Source organism: Lissotriton vulgaris, chromosome 10 (genome assembly GCF_964263255.1).
Source record: "Lissotriton vulgaris chromosome 10, aLisVul1.2, whole genome shotgun sequence".
NCBI classification, from domain to species: Eukaryota; Metazoa; Chordata; class Amphibia; order Caudata; family Salamandridae; genus Lissotriton; species Lissotriton vulgaris.
Window position 1 is genome coordinate 727,333,985 of NC_141698.1, and position 14,045 is coordinate 727,348,029.

The following is a 14,045-nucleotide window of genomic DNA, read 5'->3' on the forward strand; positions in this document are numbered from 1 at the left end:
AAAAGTTGATTCTTTTAGACCACTTCTGAAAAAGAATGCAAGGTTCTTATGGTCTGACGTGATGACGGAGGCATTTCAGAACCTTAAAGCATTTGTTGTGAATGCACCATGTTTAAAACCTTTTGTTATTGGGAAAAAATGTACCATCATGGTTGATGCAAGCAGTACTGGGTTAGGAGCTGTGCTCATGCAGAATGACTGCGGGAAAGAGTGGATAATCGCTTATGCTTCAAGAGCTTTGAGGGATGCTGAAAAACACTACTCAGTTATCGAAAGAGAGTTATTGGCGTCAGTCTGGGCAGCTGAACACTTTAAAACATTTTTATGGGGAACAACATTTACTATTAAGACTGACCATAAGCCTCTCATTTACATGATGGCACCAGGTGGAGGTCGAACTTTATCGGCTCGCTTGGCTAGGTTGGCGTCCAGGCTACAATCTTTTCATTTTGAGATGGTATATGTAAAAGGGAAAACCAACATCCATGCTGATTGTATGTCCAGGTTGCATACTTCTTGTGATGTTCCTTGTGATGACGATGAGTGTGAGGTAGCTTTTACTTCGCAAGACATTATGTTAGTGTTTGGGGAGAAATTTGATTTGAGTAAGGAGTCCTGGTTAAAAGAAATGGAGAAGAGTATTGAGTTGACTCAGGTCAAAAATGACATTTTACAAGGATGGCCAGAACAAAGGAAGTTTTCAGGCGAGATGATGAGTTATGCCAAAGTTCAAGATGAGTTAGCTATCGAAAATGGGGTCCTCATGAGAGGTGATAAATTCATCCCACCTTTTTCCTTGAGGAATACTATCATTGGCATTGCCCATGAGGGGCATTTAGGAATCTCGTTTACCAGGAGACGCATTAAAGATTTTTTTTGGTGGCCTGGTGTGGACAGTTGTGTGGAACACTATGTCCAAAAATGTTCAGAGTGCGCCAATAGTGATAAGTCTGCTGTTCCTTTACGCCCTGAACCTTGTCCTGTGGAGTGTCCTTTCGGCCCTTGGCGGAAGTTAGGCCTTGATTTCATTGGCCCATTTTCCGTTCTACCTGAACATGAAAAATTTGGCATGGTTTTAATAGACTATTTCTCAAAATGGCCAGAGGTAAAGATGGTTAGGGAGATAACTACTAGAAGTGTAGTGGAATTTTTGGATGAAGTTTTCTGTAGGGAAGGAATTCCAGAAGAGTTAGTGACCGACAATGGTCCGCAATTTACCAGCAAGGATTTTCAATGTTTTATCACCAAATGTGGGATCACACACCATAGGATTGCTGTATTCCATCCAGAAGCCAATGGCCAGGTTGAAAGATTTAACAGAGTTGTGAAGGAGGCTATCCAACTGTCTGTTAAAGGCAAATTGAATTGGCGTAATGCCCTTCAGTCTATGTTACTATCTTATAGAACATCTCCCAACTCTGTCACTATGGTTAGTCCTTTTGAACTTTTAAGGGGTCGGAAACCCAGTACTCGGTTAACTCCGTGGTGGTTAAAAAGAAGTCTGAGTGACCATTGCAGTTTTTCAAAGGTAGATTATGATCTGGTTCGAGACAGGGTTAGCGCATATAAGGATAAGATGAAGGAAAGGATGACAGCAAAGCAAGGATCAGTTAGCAGACATGTCATTAACGTTGGTGATTTTGTTCGCATAAAAAGGAAGGAAGGTGTTTTGAAGGGTGGTCAAATTTGGTCACGTCCCAAGGAAGTTATTGAAGTTTTCAAACATGCTGTCAGAGTTGAGGACGGGAGTGTTTGGAATTTGAACAGAGTTTCCATTTTCAAAGGGAAAGAGTTGTTTACGTCTGAGGATGGCAGCAGTTCTTTACTTAAAGAGGATGTTGTTGTGTCAAATGATGATAGCAACGTTTTTCTTGATTTTGAATCTGATTGCGAGGTTTCTGGTAATGCAGTAATCGCTTCTGGGAATCCTTTGAATGAGAATACCAATACCACTCTACCTGTGGTACCCTCAAAAAATTGCCATAGGTCTCATCGTCTTCCTGCAAAATACAAGGATTTTGTCATGAATTAAGACAGAATTGTATGGGATTTTCCTTTAAAGTTCTGTTACTATGTTCCTTTTGTTTTTTTTTTGTTTTTTTTTTCTTTCACAGGAAGGGAGGTGTGTTGTATATATAATATACTGTATATAATTCATGACACGAGTTGGCACGAGGCTTCTCTCGTGACATCTCGTGTCTCCATCTGTTTGTTGTTATGCACATGCACTAGGCATTGCATCTTTCAAATGTGTACGTTTCTGATGCTGTTAGAATGATGCTTTATTAACTGTTAGGCTGGACCTGTCTTCGGACGTGTTTCTATTAAACTCCGTTTGACAACCTTCCTGCGTCCTCCAGTCTTTCCTACAGAACCCTTGCGTGTTGCACAGTTACCGCTGCTATTTCGGAATCCCTGCACTATTGTAATTGCTCTTAATTCAAATTCATGTGCTATTTGCACTATGCTTGCTATATTTAAGTGATGCATTTTGACATTTCAGTAGAATTAGAAAGTTACCTGAACATCTATGAGCACAAGCCATTAACTCAGCGTTCGGCCCCTGCGGTACCCAGAAGTTAGTCGGGACCACACTGCACTGGGGTTGACGCTCTAGTCTTCCTGCCTTCCACCACTATATCACACTCGCTGGGGCGACAGCGCACAGCGGATGCGCCACTGGGGCGCCAAAGTCAAGCCTGTCTGCGCCCGTCTGCGCCCAGAGCGCGACCAGCGCCAGAACCCCTGGCCCAATTGGCCCAGGAATATAGGCAAACTTTGATTGATTTAAGAGTAAACACATGTGCTCCACACAATATGTTGCCACAACACGATATTATAACAGAGGCTCAATGCACTAACTGCGTTTTTAGACTCTCTACTAATACTGTGTCGGGCCCCATGCTCACACGTAAATCAGGGAAAGGGTGGGAGGAAAAAGAGCCTAATAACGATAGAAGCAGTGGAATCAAAACAAGAGAAAGTTTAAGGAGGCATACGGAGCAGAAAATCAGCAACCCCAAGGCAACAGCAATAGAATATGCTAGATGCCTATTGGTCAATGTCCACTCTGTAGTTGAACACAAATACGAGTTGGAAGACCTTATCCAACTCTCCTTACCAGACTTAGTTTTTCTAACTGAAACATGGACAGACAGCACCTCAGCGTCTGACTGGAACATTGCTATTCCAGAGGGATATGCGTACTTTTCACAAGACAGAGTGACTGGCAAAGGGGGAGGGATAGCAAATATTTATCGCGATCATCTCAAAGTACATTTGGAGACGATCTCTGCCCTCCAGGCAGAAGCACTGCATTTTCGTATCAAACTAAACAACCTTCAGATCTTCCAAGGGATACTGATCTATCGCCCACCGGGCACTAGAGTGGCTTTTTCCCAAGCCCCTCTGACACTCCTGGAATCGTACACTGACTCTCTTTCCCTCACCATTTTAGGAGATTTCAACTATTACTTAAAAGCTAACAACAATACAGACACTACCAGGCTGCAAGACAATCTTGAGGCCGTCAACCTCAAACCACTGGTAATCGGACTTACCCATCAAGCAGGTCAAACGCTGGATGGGATTTTCACCAGTGATCCTGACATCACTTTTTCCAACCTACAAGCTTTGCCATGGACAGACCATAAGGCTATACATTTTAAACTGAAAATCACCCAGATACAACCCAGAGTACAAGTCAAAGCTTCTAAGGGATCAATTAGGCGATGGGACAAAATTAAGGACGGCGACTTTGAGTCAGCACTTGACCTTTTCCCCACGATTCTAGACTTGAATAACAATAAGGCAGCTCGGCAACTTAACGACTGGCTACTAACAGCAGCTGATAAAGTCGCACCCAAGAAATTAGTGACGACAAAAAGAGTCAAAACGTCATCACCATGGTATACTCCAGAACTTAAAAGCTTAAAGATCAACTGTAAAAGAGCGGAGCGCCTCTGGAGGAAAAACTATGATAACCAAAAGAAAGTCACCTACAATCACACTATTCTGCTGTACAAAGAAGCAATTATTGCTAAAAAAAAAACAGTTTTTCACAGCAAAAATAAAAGAGGCGGTCAATTCCATGAGGGAATTGTTCAAATCAGTCAACCTGCTGGCCAAAAACCAGCAAGACAGTGCTTTTAAGCCAGATGAAAATTTAGGTAATAAATTGGCGGGATACTTTTAAGAGAAGATGCAAAAAATTGACAACAATTTTCTAAGCTCTCCTAGACCTCAGGACATGATAGTGGCCACAATCGGCCCACAATGCAAGCTGACCTGCTTTCAGCCAATGGAGAGGTTTGAAAACTTTAACTCTTCATAAAATCTGGTGCACCCACTGATCCCTGTCCCCACTGATCCCTGTCCCCCTTTCATCATGCATCAAGCAGCACATAAGCTCTGCGAAAATCTCACCCCTATCCTGAACCAAGTCTTAGCCACCGGTTGCTATCCCACAACCTGGAAAATGGCATCTATTACACCTCTTTAAAAGAAACCAAGTTTAGACTCCAGCGATCCTAAGAACTATCGCCCTATTGCTGGTCTCCCAATTGCTGCAAAGGTTCTAGAGAAACAACTCAATAGAGTGCTAACAGACTATCTTGATGGAAATAACTTGTTAGACACCTCCCAATATGGTTTTTGCCCACGTCCCTCTACTGAGTATGCGTTAATTCTTGCAGCTGAAGAGATCTTCAGGGTTGTGGATGATGGGGGAAGGGTGGTCCTCGTGCTCCTTGACCTATAAGCCGCTTTTGACACCGAAAACCACACTGTTCTGGAGCAGCGGCTGAGGGATATAAGGGTCGGGGGGACTGCACTGTCCCGACTATCATCCTTTTTGGAGGCAAGGGAGCAGAAGCTGTTCTGGGACGGCATGAAGTCAGACAGTTTTCAGATTAAACAGGGTCGGAGATAGGGCGGACCCCTGTGGCACTCCACAGGGGTCCGCCCAATCTCCGACCCTGTTTAATCTGTATGTCACCCCATTGGCCAATCTAGTTAGGAGACATGGCTTTGCTCTGGTCTCGTACCCTGATGACTCTCAATTTATGATCGCCATCACTAATCATCCAGAGACCACAGCAGCCAGGTTCCATGCTTGTCTCACCGAGATTATGGCCTGGATGTGTCAGAGTTAATTGAAATTTAATACAGATAAGACAGAGGTGATGGAGTTTGGGCCAGGCCAGCCCCTGTGGAACCGGTCCTGGTGGCTGTTGGAGGCTGGAGAGTGCCCACGCCCAGTGGAGAAGGTCAGAAATAAATTAAACTTTGGTGCGCAGGTGAATAGTCTTATTTCTTCATGCTTTTTCCTCTTAAAAACTTTGAGGAAAATGTTCCCTTGTATACCCCAAGAGCTTCAAAAAACAGTGATGGTAGCTCTTTTTTGTCAAAATTGGACTACGCCAATGCACTGTTTTTGGAAATCGACAAATTCCAACTGCAAAAATTGCAGTCCCTATAAAATGCGACAGTCAGACTTCTTCTGGGGTTACACAGAGGCCAGCCAACCTCAGCTGGAATCAGATCACTTCACTGCCTGCCCATCAAACAGCGCATAGAATTTAAATCTATAACTCTGGTACATAAGGCAATTAATGGGGGTAGTGCAGATGACCTTCAAAAACTTTTCACACCATATGTTCCTTCACTCGTTCTTAGATTGGCTAGTCAAGGTCTCATTGAAACCACGAAGATAAGACAGGCCAGATGTGGGGCCGAGCTATAACACACTGTCCGGCCAAGCTTTGGAACAAACTGCCTCTGTCTATGAGGCTTCAACCTAATCTCCAGCTCTTCAGGAAGAGTCTGAAAACCCGGCTCTTTATAGCCACATAGGCTTCGTCAAATAATCATATTCTCTGCCCTCACACCCCAGCGCCAAGATGCTTTGGCATTCGAGCACTATATAAGCACCAAACATTAAACTATTCTTATTCAAGCGTGGCCGCAACACCAAGGACCGCTTAGTGAGGGCACACAAACTCACTAGAAAGGACAATTCAATCCGACTTTTTTTCAACCTACCACCTGTACTAGGACACTTCAAATGTAACCACTGCATGGCATGCGAATCAACTGTAAACACAAAAGTTTTTGAATATGGAAATTCTAAGCATGTTCTAAAATCATTCACTAACTGTAATTCACAAAATGTTATATACTGCATTGAATGCCCGTGTAAATTGCGCTACAATGGCCAAACAACTCAAAAAATCAAGACCAGGATTTCTCAGCACAAAAGCAGGATCCGGGACAAGCTGATGACTGCACCACTGGTGGAACATTTTCTATAGCACGGACACTCTGAGAATGACATTTTATGGCAAGTGGGTGAGAGCCTCCATCCCATCGAAAGGGAGGTAGCCAACAGACAATACTCAACCGCCTGGAGTGTAAATGGATTTACAATGGTAAGACTATCGAAAACGGACTAAATTCCATTGATGAATGGAATACCTGCATCTGACTATCACCAGTACCTTTATCTGTAGCTAAAACCAGGACATGCCATTTTTAATATGAACACCTCGCATGAAAATATTCTTGCGCTAACTGCAACCGTAGAATTTAAATTGTGAATGTGATCCCTGTTATGTAAAGTCTTCATGCTTATTATGGATACAAAACTTTTAATATGTACATCAAGCACACAAATACTGTGGCGGTTTTGGAAGCGCTCAATATATATATGTGTTCCTTGTTATGAACAAGTTTTGCGCGTAATCACCCCAACACATTCTCAATTAACGTATTAGAACACGCCCTTCCCAGCTGGGGAGACAGCGTCATCACCTGACTTCAGGTACCTAAACCTTAAAAGTGCGTCCCTTTCCCTCAACCCGCTGTTGCCCTTTCACTCCCGCTACTAGCAGTGAGCCATACGAGGCACCACACTTATCGCCTGCCCTTGTTTCTTGTAGAAACAAAACTCAGAAGAGACCTACGCTTCCTGCTTGTGGGTACCCTGCCTTCCCGTCGGCTACTACTGTCCCCACACATGTCCCAGCCATGAGCCCAAAAGCTAAGTGTAAGTTGCACAGCGCTTCTTTAACCGCCAATTGTTAATTGTTTTTTACCCACAAATTAGTTACTGTAGTTACTGTAACTATTGTTCCACAACAGAAACAGCGTTCGATCTAAGCATCACGTGTAACCCATAGCGCAGGAACTGGTGATCCACAGGCCTGCTCTCCTAATTAATCATATGTGTGAGTTACACGACGCTGCTAATTATATCCCTTGCCAATAATTTCAGTCCTCACTTGATAACTGGCTACGATTGCTCTCTCACAGAAATCATTCACACCACGTGACACGTGAGGCGCACACCGCCCGGATTGTCAGCCGACAGTCCAGTCCCAAAAGTTCCATTAAGTCCCTCTCTGGATAGCGGCCACTATCAGTGAGTATCCGCTTCCCACAGCACTTAACAACCTCCTCCTATGTGTGAACACGCCCTGATTTTCATACTCTTTTCAGATTCAATACAGACTCCGCCTCGTAATCCTCTCCTAACCCAGTAGACATCGTCACCTCCTGTCCAGTGCCACCCACCACCATTAGGGAGTAAGTCTCAGTGAATTAACTGCTGTGCTCCCTACACCCCGGCCTCGCTACCATATGCACGTACATAAAAGATTACCTAGCACCCTGCGCGCTCCGCCTCACATTGTTTGTTATAATTAGTCCTAAGTTTTTGAGTAAATACAATCCGTTTTTATTTTACTTTATATACACTGGGAGCACCAAGTCACCATGATTATTAGATATTGTACGGTGCATATCATAACATTTCTATGTTTCCTATTTAGTTTCAGGCTGCTCACTCTTTGTCCTGAAGATGATCTTAATTTTGTACAAGAACGAAACGCTGTCGTTCCCCACAACAGGAACTTCTTTCACTGTAAAAAGCCATTGTGGAGTTCTATTCCTTGTTGTCAATGCGATTTTTTTGTTTTTAACTTCACTATCACCTTGTCACGACACGCCCACCTTTCACTTTTTGTGAGCACCTGAAAACTATTTACAGTACGAAGAATTACTTGTGTAAAATAACCTTTATTTTTACACGTCATATGCTACCCTACTCTTCCTTCCCAGTATGACAAACTGCTTTGAGTATAATTAATTCTCAGATTCTCCTTGGGAATTTCACCTCTAACTCTGGACCCACCGTTGCCAATTTTGAACCATTGTTTTTCCCACAACATATGTTAACCCCGGGTTCATATATTGGAGAACCCTTGTGTCATGCCTGTCGTGTACATGGGAGTGTCACACTCAATAAAACCTAGCTTTAGATGCAGTGTTTTATTAACGTTCTGTTTGTCCGACTGAAGAATAGACGTGATTGGCAAAAATATTCACACGGGCTTTGGAGCATGCGTAGTTAACGCGCATGCGCAGAAGTATAGTGTTTCAGGACTTAAACCCGGCCCAAACATTCATGAAGTGCTTCGCGTTTAGCCAGATTGTTACCCCTCTTGTTCCGGGTCACGGTGTTGGCGTCCGAGGAGCTAGTGGTTCGTGGTGGTTGAAGTGCTTGTCTTCCCGCGTTTTCGAGCCCGTTCTTGCTATCGTAAGTCCATAGAAGCGGCTTGCTTCCAGGATATTGTTCTGTTCTAGTTTTCCTTGTATTATTTGATTCCGCTGAGGCTTTATAGCGGTTGTACTAGTTATTTGGTTGACGGCTGACCAAGTGTGTTCAAGGGTTCTTGCTACTTAGGTCGGAGTGTTTTTTCATGTTGATTTTGTTTACAACGTTCCAGGTGAACGGTCTAGGGTATATTTTACGGAGTGCTCAAATCGTAAATTTGGTGAGTGTCTCTTCGAGAAGAGAAATTCTAATTAAAGTATAAATCACGTTTTATTTATCATGTTATCTTGTATTTAGATTAAGGCTACAATTGATAGACCATATCCTGTCAGACATTCAGTGTTCCAGAAATTCTCCTTTATTTCCTTATCATTTTCCCCATCATTCCACAAGGTAAAGATACAGTATATGACACTCACTACATTGGGAATAGCAAGGGAGGGGATAGTTTTCACTTATTGTTCTTGTGTCTTACTGCAGTGCCATTAACAGAAGATAGAACATCCTCTGAGTGGAAGAAGACTGTGGAGTGCCATCTTTTTCTCCCCTTCCTATCCTTGTTTTGTTCCCCTGTTTTCCCCTTGGTTACTTGTCGGGTGTTAGCGTTTATTCCTGACTCCCGGGGGTTGACAGGGGGGAGACAGGGTGTAAAGCTTCGTGACTCCAGGACACTTCCGAGACAAAGAAGGTGCGTGCATGACACCTTGTTCTCCCTTACTGACTCTCATTCAGATACTCAGCAAAGGTTTCCTTGTTTCCAAAACACACTCCCAATTTTTCTCCAAGGGTGAGGGGCTATTTTAATTTTTTTCTTGGGGTCAGGAAAAAGAAACAAAATATGTCAGACATGCAGGATGGAAGGTCTGAGGTACTTATAAGGATGGCTAAATGCCCCTGGGGACTTAGGTCCAAGGTTTTCTCTGGTGGAGGCTCTGCAGGTAGAACTATGACAGTTCCATCTAAATAGAGCAGTCAAATAAAAAGTTTGGCAGGCAGGATACTCCACAGAAGTCTTTTAATCCTGATCGTCACATGTGACCAAATTATATGCTATTGGTCTATCACGTTTTAATGTATTACACATTGAATATTAAATTGAGGGTCTACTCACAGTGTGAGGTTGTGAGAAAGTTAATGGAACTTGAAATGTATGGCCCTGCACTGCAGGCTTGATTCTCATATTTCCTATTTATATTTAATGTAAAAACAATTTAATCAAAAAGAAACAATGGACAAAACTCAAGAGACATGTGACAATAGATTGTAACTTATAACAAGGCACATAACAAACTAGGACATAAAAGTTAAGGTTCGTTAAGGTTATGTGGGTATTCAACCATGCCTCCTTGCAGCCACCAAAGGTCTGGTCCCATATATCTAGCCAACTCCCTTGTTCCCCCATTGTACTGTGGCACTCCCATCATCTTCCGTGTTCCCTCATCCAATAATATCACAATCTGTCTAGTCTACTGTATTAAACGTTAAGCAACTTCAATCAAATGTCTCTGATGAATATTCAATTATCCTTAATAAACTGTCGATTAGGCTCACATTTGGATCCTATCCCTCCATCTCTATTTAGCCGGTTTGCAACCTCAATTGCTTTGGTGCTAACTGAGCTCCTGAATCGCTTTATGTAGGCAGTATCTGTTCTTGTCTACTGGAAAGGTGCTAAATTAATTGCTCTTTTAAAAAAGCCCTCTTCCCAACCATACATTCTCTAAATTAACGGTCCTAATCCACAGCTACCTCTGGTCACTAAAATATTGCAGAAAGTGGTTAACACCCAACTATCTAATTATTTTGCAAGCAATAAGCTTCTTCATTGAACACAGTGCAGCTTCTGCCCACAACATAGTAGGGAATCTGCCCTCCTTGAAGTGACTGAAGCTATCAAATTTGTGCTGGATATCTGCGGTGTTTTACAAAGTATCCCATCCAGTGCTTTTGCAGAGGTTGGTAGATATAGGAATTAGGAGGCTGGTGTGGCATTGGCTTAGGTCCTTTCTTGAAAGGAGCTCACAAGAGAGCTGGTTGGCCACTTATCCTTCTTCGAACAAGATGCTCGCTTTCAGAGTACTACAGGGCTCTTTTGTGAGCCCTACTTTGTTCAATATCTATATTGCCCCATTAGTGACGCTAATTGAATCTCTGGGGGTGTCTACCATAGCCTATGAAGATGACACACAATTGCTTCTCACTTTTGATAATTTGCTGCCCCACAAAACTTCTTCTTTTGCTGCCAGTCTGAAGGATGTCCTGCAGTGAATGCTGAAGAGTTATCTTCAGTGCAATGCCGACAAAGCTGAGATACTCTTTTTTGGCCAAGAAAGAGCTCTCTGATCTAACTTTAATTGGCCACAGGACATTCCATCTAATCCTTCTCCAGCCTTGAAAGCTAAGAATTTGGGAGGAAGAACAGATGAAAAGTTATCCATGGACATTCAGATTGGGTCACTAGCCGGGACCTGTTAAGGTCTTCTACGTTTTCTGAGGAAATGTTGGGATTTTTTTTCAAGTCGAGACGAGTAGGATAGTAGTCCAAGCTCTGACTACATCCAGGCTAGACTACTTCAACTGCCTTTATATTTGCATGCACAATTATAAGATTAGGAAACTTCAAACAGGCCAAAATGTTGTGGCCCGGCTTATTATGGGCCTATCTAGAAGAGACTCTGTCTCCTTCATGTAGGGTGAATTGCACTGGCTACCCATGAAGAAAAGGATCCTGTTTAAAGCTTTAATTTTCATTCACCACAGCTTTTATAATCAAGTCTATAGCTACTTAATCAGGAGAACCTTCCACTATTCTCCCTCCAGAACTCTGAGGTTAGCTTCATCTTTATTGGTTAGGTTCATACGTTTTGTTTGGTAATATCTGGAGGTTGTTCCTTTTCTGTGGAGGCAGGCAAAGCATGGAATGAGCTTCTGCTCTTTCTGTGCTCAATTCAGAGGCCCACTTTAGGAAAGAGAACAAAACACATTTTTTTGTTGAATTTGCAGTGAGGAGCTGGTTTTGTTCTTAGCAGAGTAGGACAGGGACACACCTTTGGAGTAGCTGTGCACTTTATAAAAGGGTTTTATACATTCAATTATATCATAGACTCCGGATTGTAAATCTGTGGTACCTTAAGTCTATTATCTATGTAACACAGAGCACAGCAATGAGGAATGAGGACACCCTTAGCTGTGTCACTTCAGAATGGCCTAGTAGCGGAGGGTTCTAGTAAGTTATGCAGGTATGCTCTCTAAGCATCAAGAACTTCCAACAGCTTGTCATGAGTTCTAGTGAGCCTCATTTTGTATTTCCTCTGCTACTGCCCACTCCTATAGCCAAGCCTGTCAGGGACACTAGATGATTTCAGAACAAGTCAAACGGAGGGGTGCTTGATCTATGTAGGGAAAAAGGTTTTCTAGAGAAGGGGTAAAATATAAACAAGAGAGTACTTGAAGGCGTGTAGGCAAGCAGGACAGAAGCAGGTCAGAACAGGTAGTCAATAGGGAACTGGTTGTCTACAGGGTAAACGATCAAGATACTACAAGTACAAACAGTAAGGTAAAAGCAGGGAAACAGTAGACAAACTATCATAAATGATAGTGTCTGCTCCTTGGAAGTGATCTCTCTGTGAGGTGTATATGATGTTAAAAGGAGGCAAGGAGCAGACTAATTTCACAGAGTTCAGGAAGACACCCAGGGGCCTCTATGGAGAAGGAGGGCTGTGTGATTCTCTGTGCCAAAGCCACAAGCTTTAGAATCAAAATGGCATCATTGGAAGCAATAAAAATCAGGATATAAAATAAGCACACAAGAAGACCAAGGAGGGGGGCGTGGCTACGCTATGAAGCACAATGGCAGCGTTGTAGAGCGGCTCTGGCTTCACTGGCTCCCTTCTCATAATCCGACTACCTAATCTGCACCCCACGAGTGTTGGTGGGCCATCACGACTTACAGGGGCACCAACGCTCTGAAAAACGCGGCTCCTGAAGGCAACTAATGCAGTTATACCGTGGAGAGTTGCTTCCAGACTGGGCCCTGGAGTCGGGGCCTTGCATGAAGATTTGAAGCCGAGAAGAGGACCGGCCTGTGCTGGGCGGCAACGGCACCCCAATCTTCGTAGCGGCTGGAAGGAGAAGGGGGAAGTACCAGCCTCACAGGCAGGAAGTTTACATAGCTGCGGTGCCAGCGGGCGCCCAGCGGGTAAGTGAGACTGCACCAAACGCCGGCTTTTGCCCGCTGACCGCCCGTATAAAGAAAATAACTCGGTTGCGGCGGACGCCATATTCCAGTGCACCAGTGGGTTGGCAGCGGGCTCATTGCCAGTCCGCCATCTCCACAAGAAGCAACCTTGCCCCGGGAGGAGAGAGAGCAGAGGACAAACTCGAGCAGCTGACGCCTGTGTAGTGCAGCGCCCAGAGCGGATGTTGAGGACTGAGCCTGGAGTAGAGACGAGAGTAACCACATGATTACCGGTCTCCGGTGGGTAATTTGAGGCGGCAAGCAACACCAGGCACCAGGAAAGGACCTCGTGTTAGCAGTGGATTTACTGCGCAGTATGGATCTCGCCAAGCAACAGGGGCTGCACCCAGCAGTTACTACAGAGCAGGCAGGGTGCTTGCCGGAAGGGGGTAGTAAAGCCAAGTCTCATCTCGAGGCCCCGCCACTACTGCCCTGCTGAGAGGAGTGATGGAAACATAGTTCTCACAGCGCCGATCTCAAAACCCCATCTGAAGGTGAAAGCGGCCCCACGCCACACAAAACGATGTCAGGATCAAAGGGTCTTAAAGTGAGGCAGCAGAGCAAATTGGATAGGTATACCTAACCTAAGTTAACGGCGCCAGACCAGCAGCTCAGGGACAGAAAGATGGCCGCAGCGGAGGAAGACGCGCCCGAACTCACCCTGAGGGATGTGATGGAGGCAATCTCTGGGGTCCGTTAATCCCTGGAATTGAGAATGAACGCGATAACATCAGAGGTGACGCTCATCGAGGCAGACCTACCCAAAAGTGGCGAGAAGGTCGCACAGGTGGAAATCACTACCATGAGCCTACGTGACGATGCAACACAAGTGCAGCACAACATTAAAGAATTACAGGACTTTCGGAAATTTGCAGAAGAAAAGCTGGACGACTATGAGGGCTGCACTAGACGTAAAAACATGCGTATTAATGGTGTGCCCGAAAAAGCGGAGGGACAAGCAACTGACCTGTTCGTGGAGGACTTCATACTTAAACATCTAAAACCAAAGAACCTATCCAAATTCTTTGTAGTCAAGAGAGCCCACAGGGTACCTGCGGGGCACCCCCAGCAGGAGTCACCCCCACACCCCATCCTAGCGAACTTATTGGATTTCCGAGACCGTGATGTCATCTTGCAACACGCCAGAGTAGCCTCATTAATTAGGTACGACAACGCAGAAATCGCCTTTTTTCC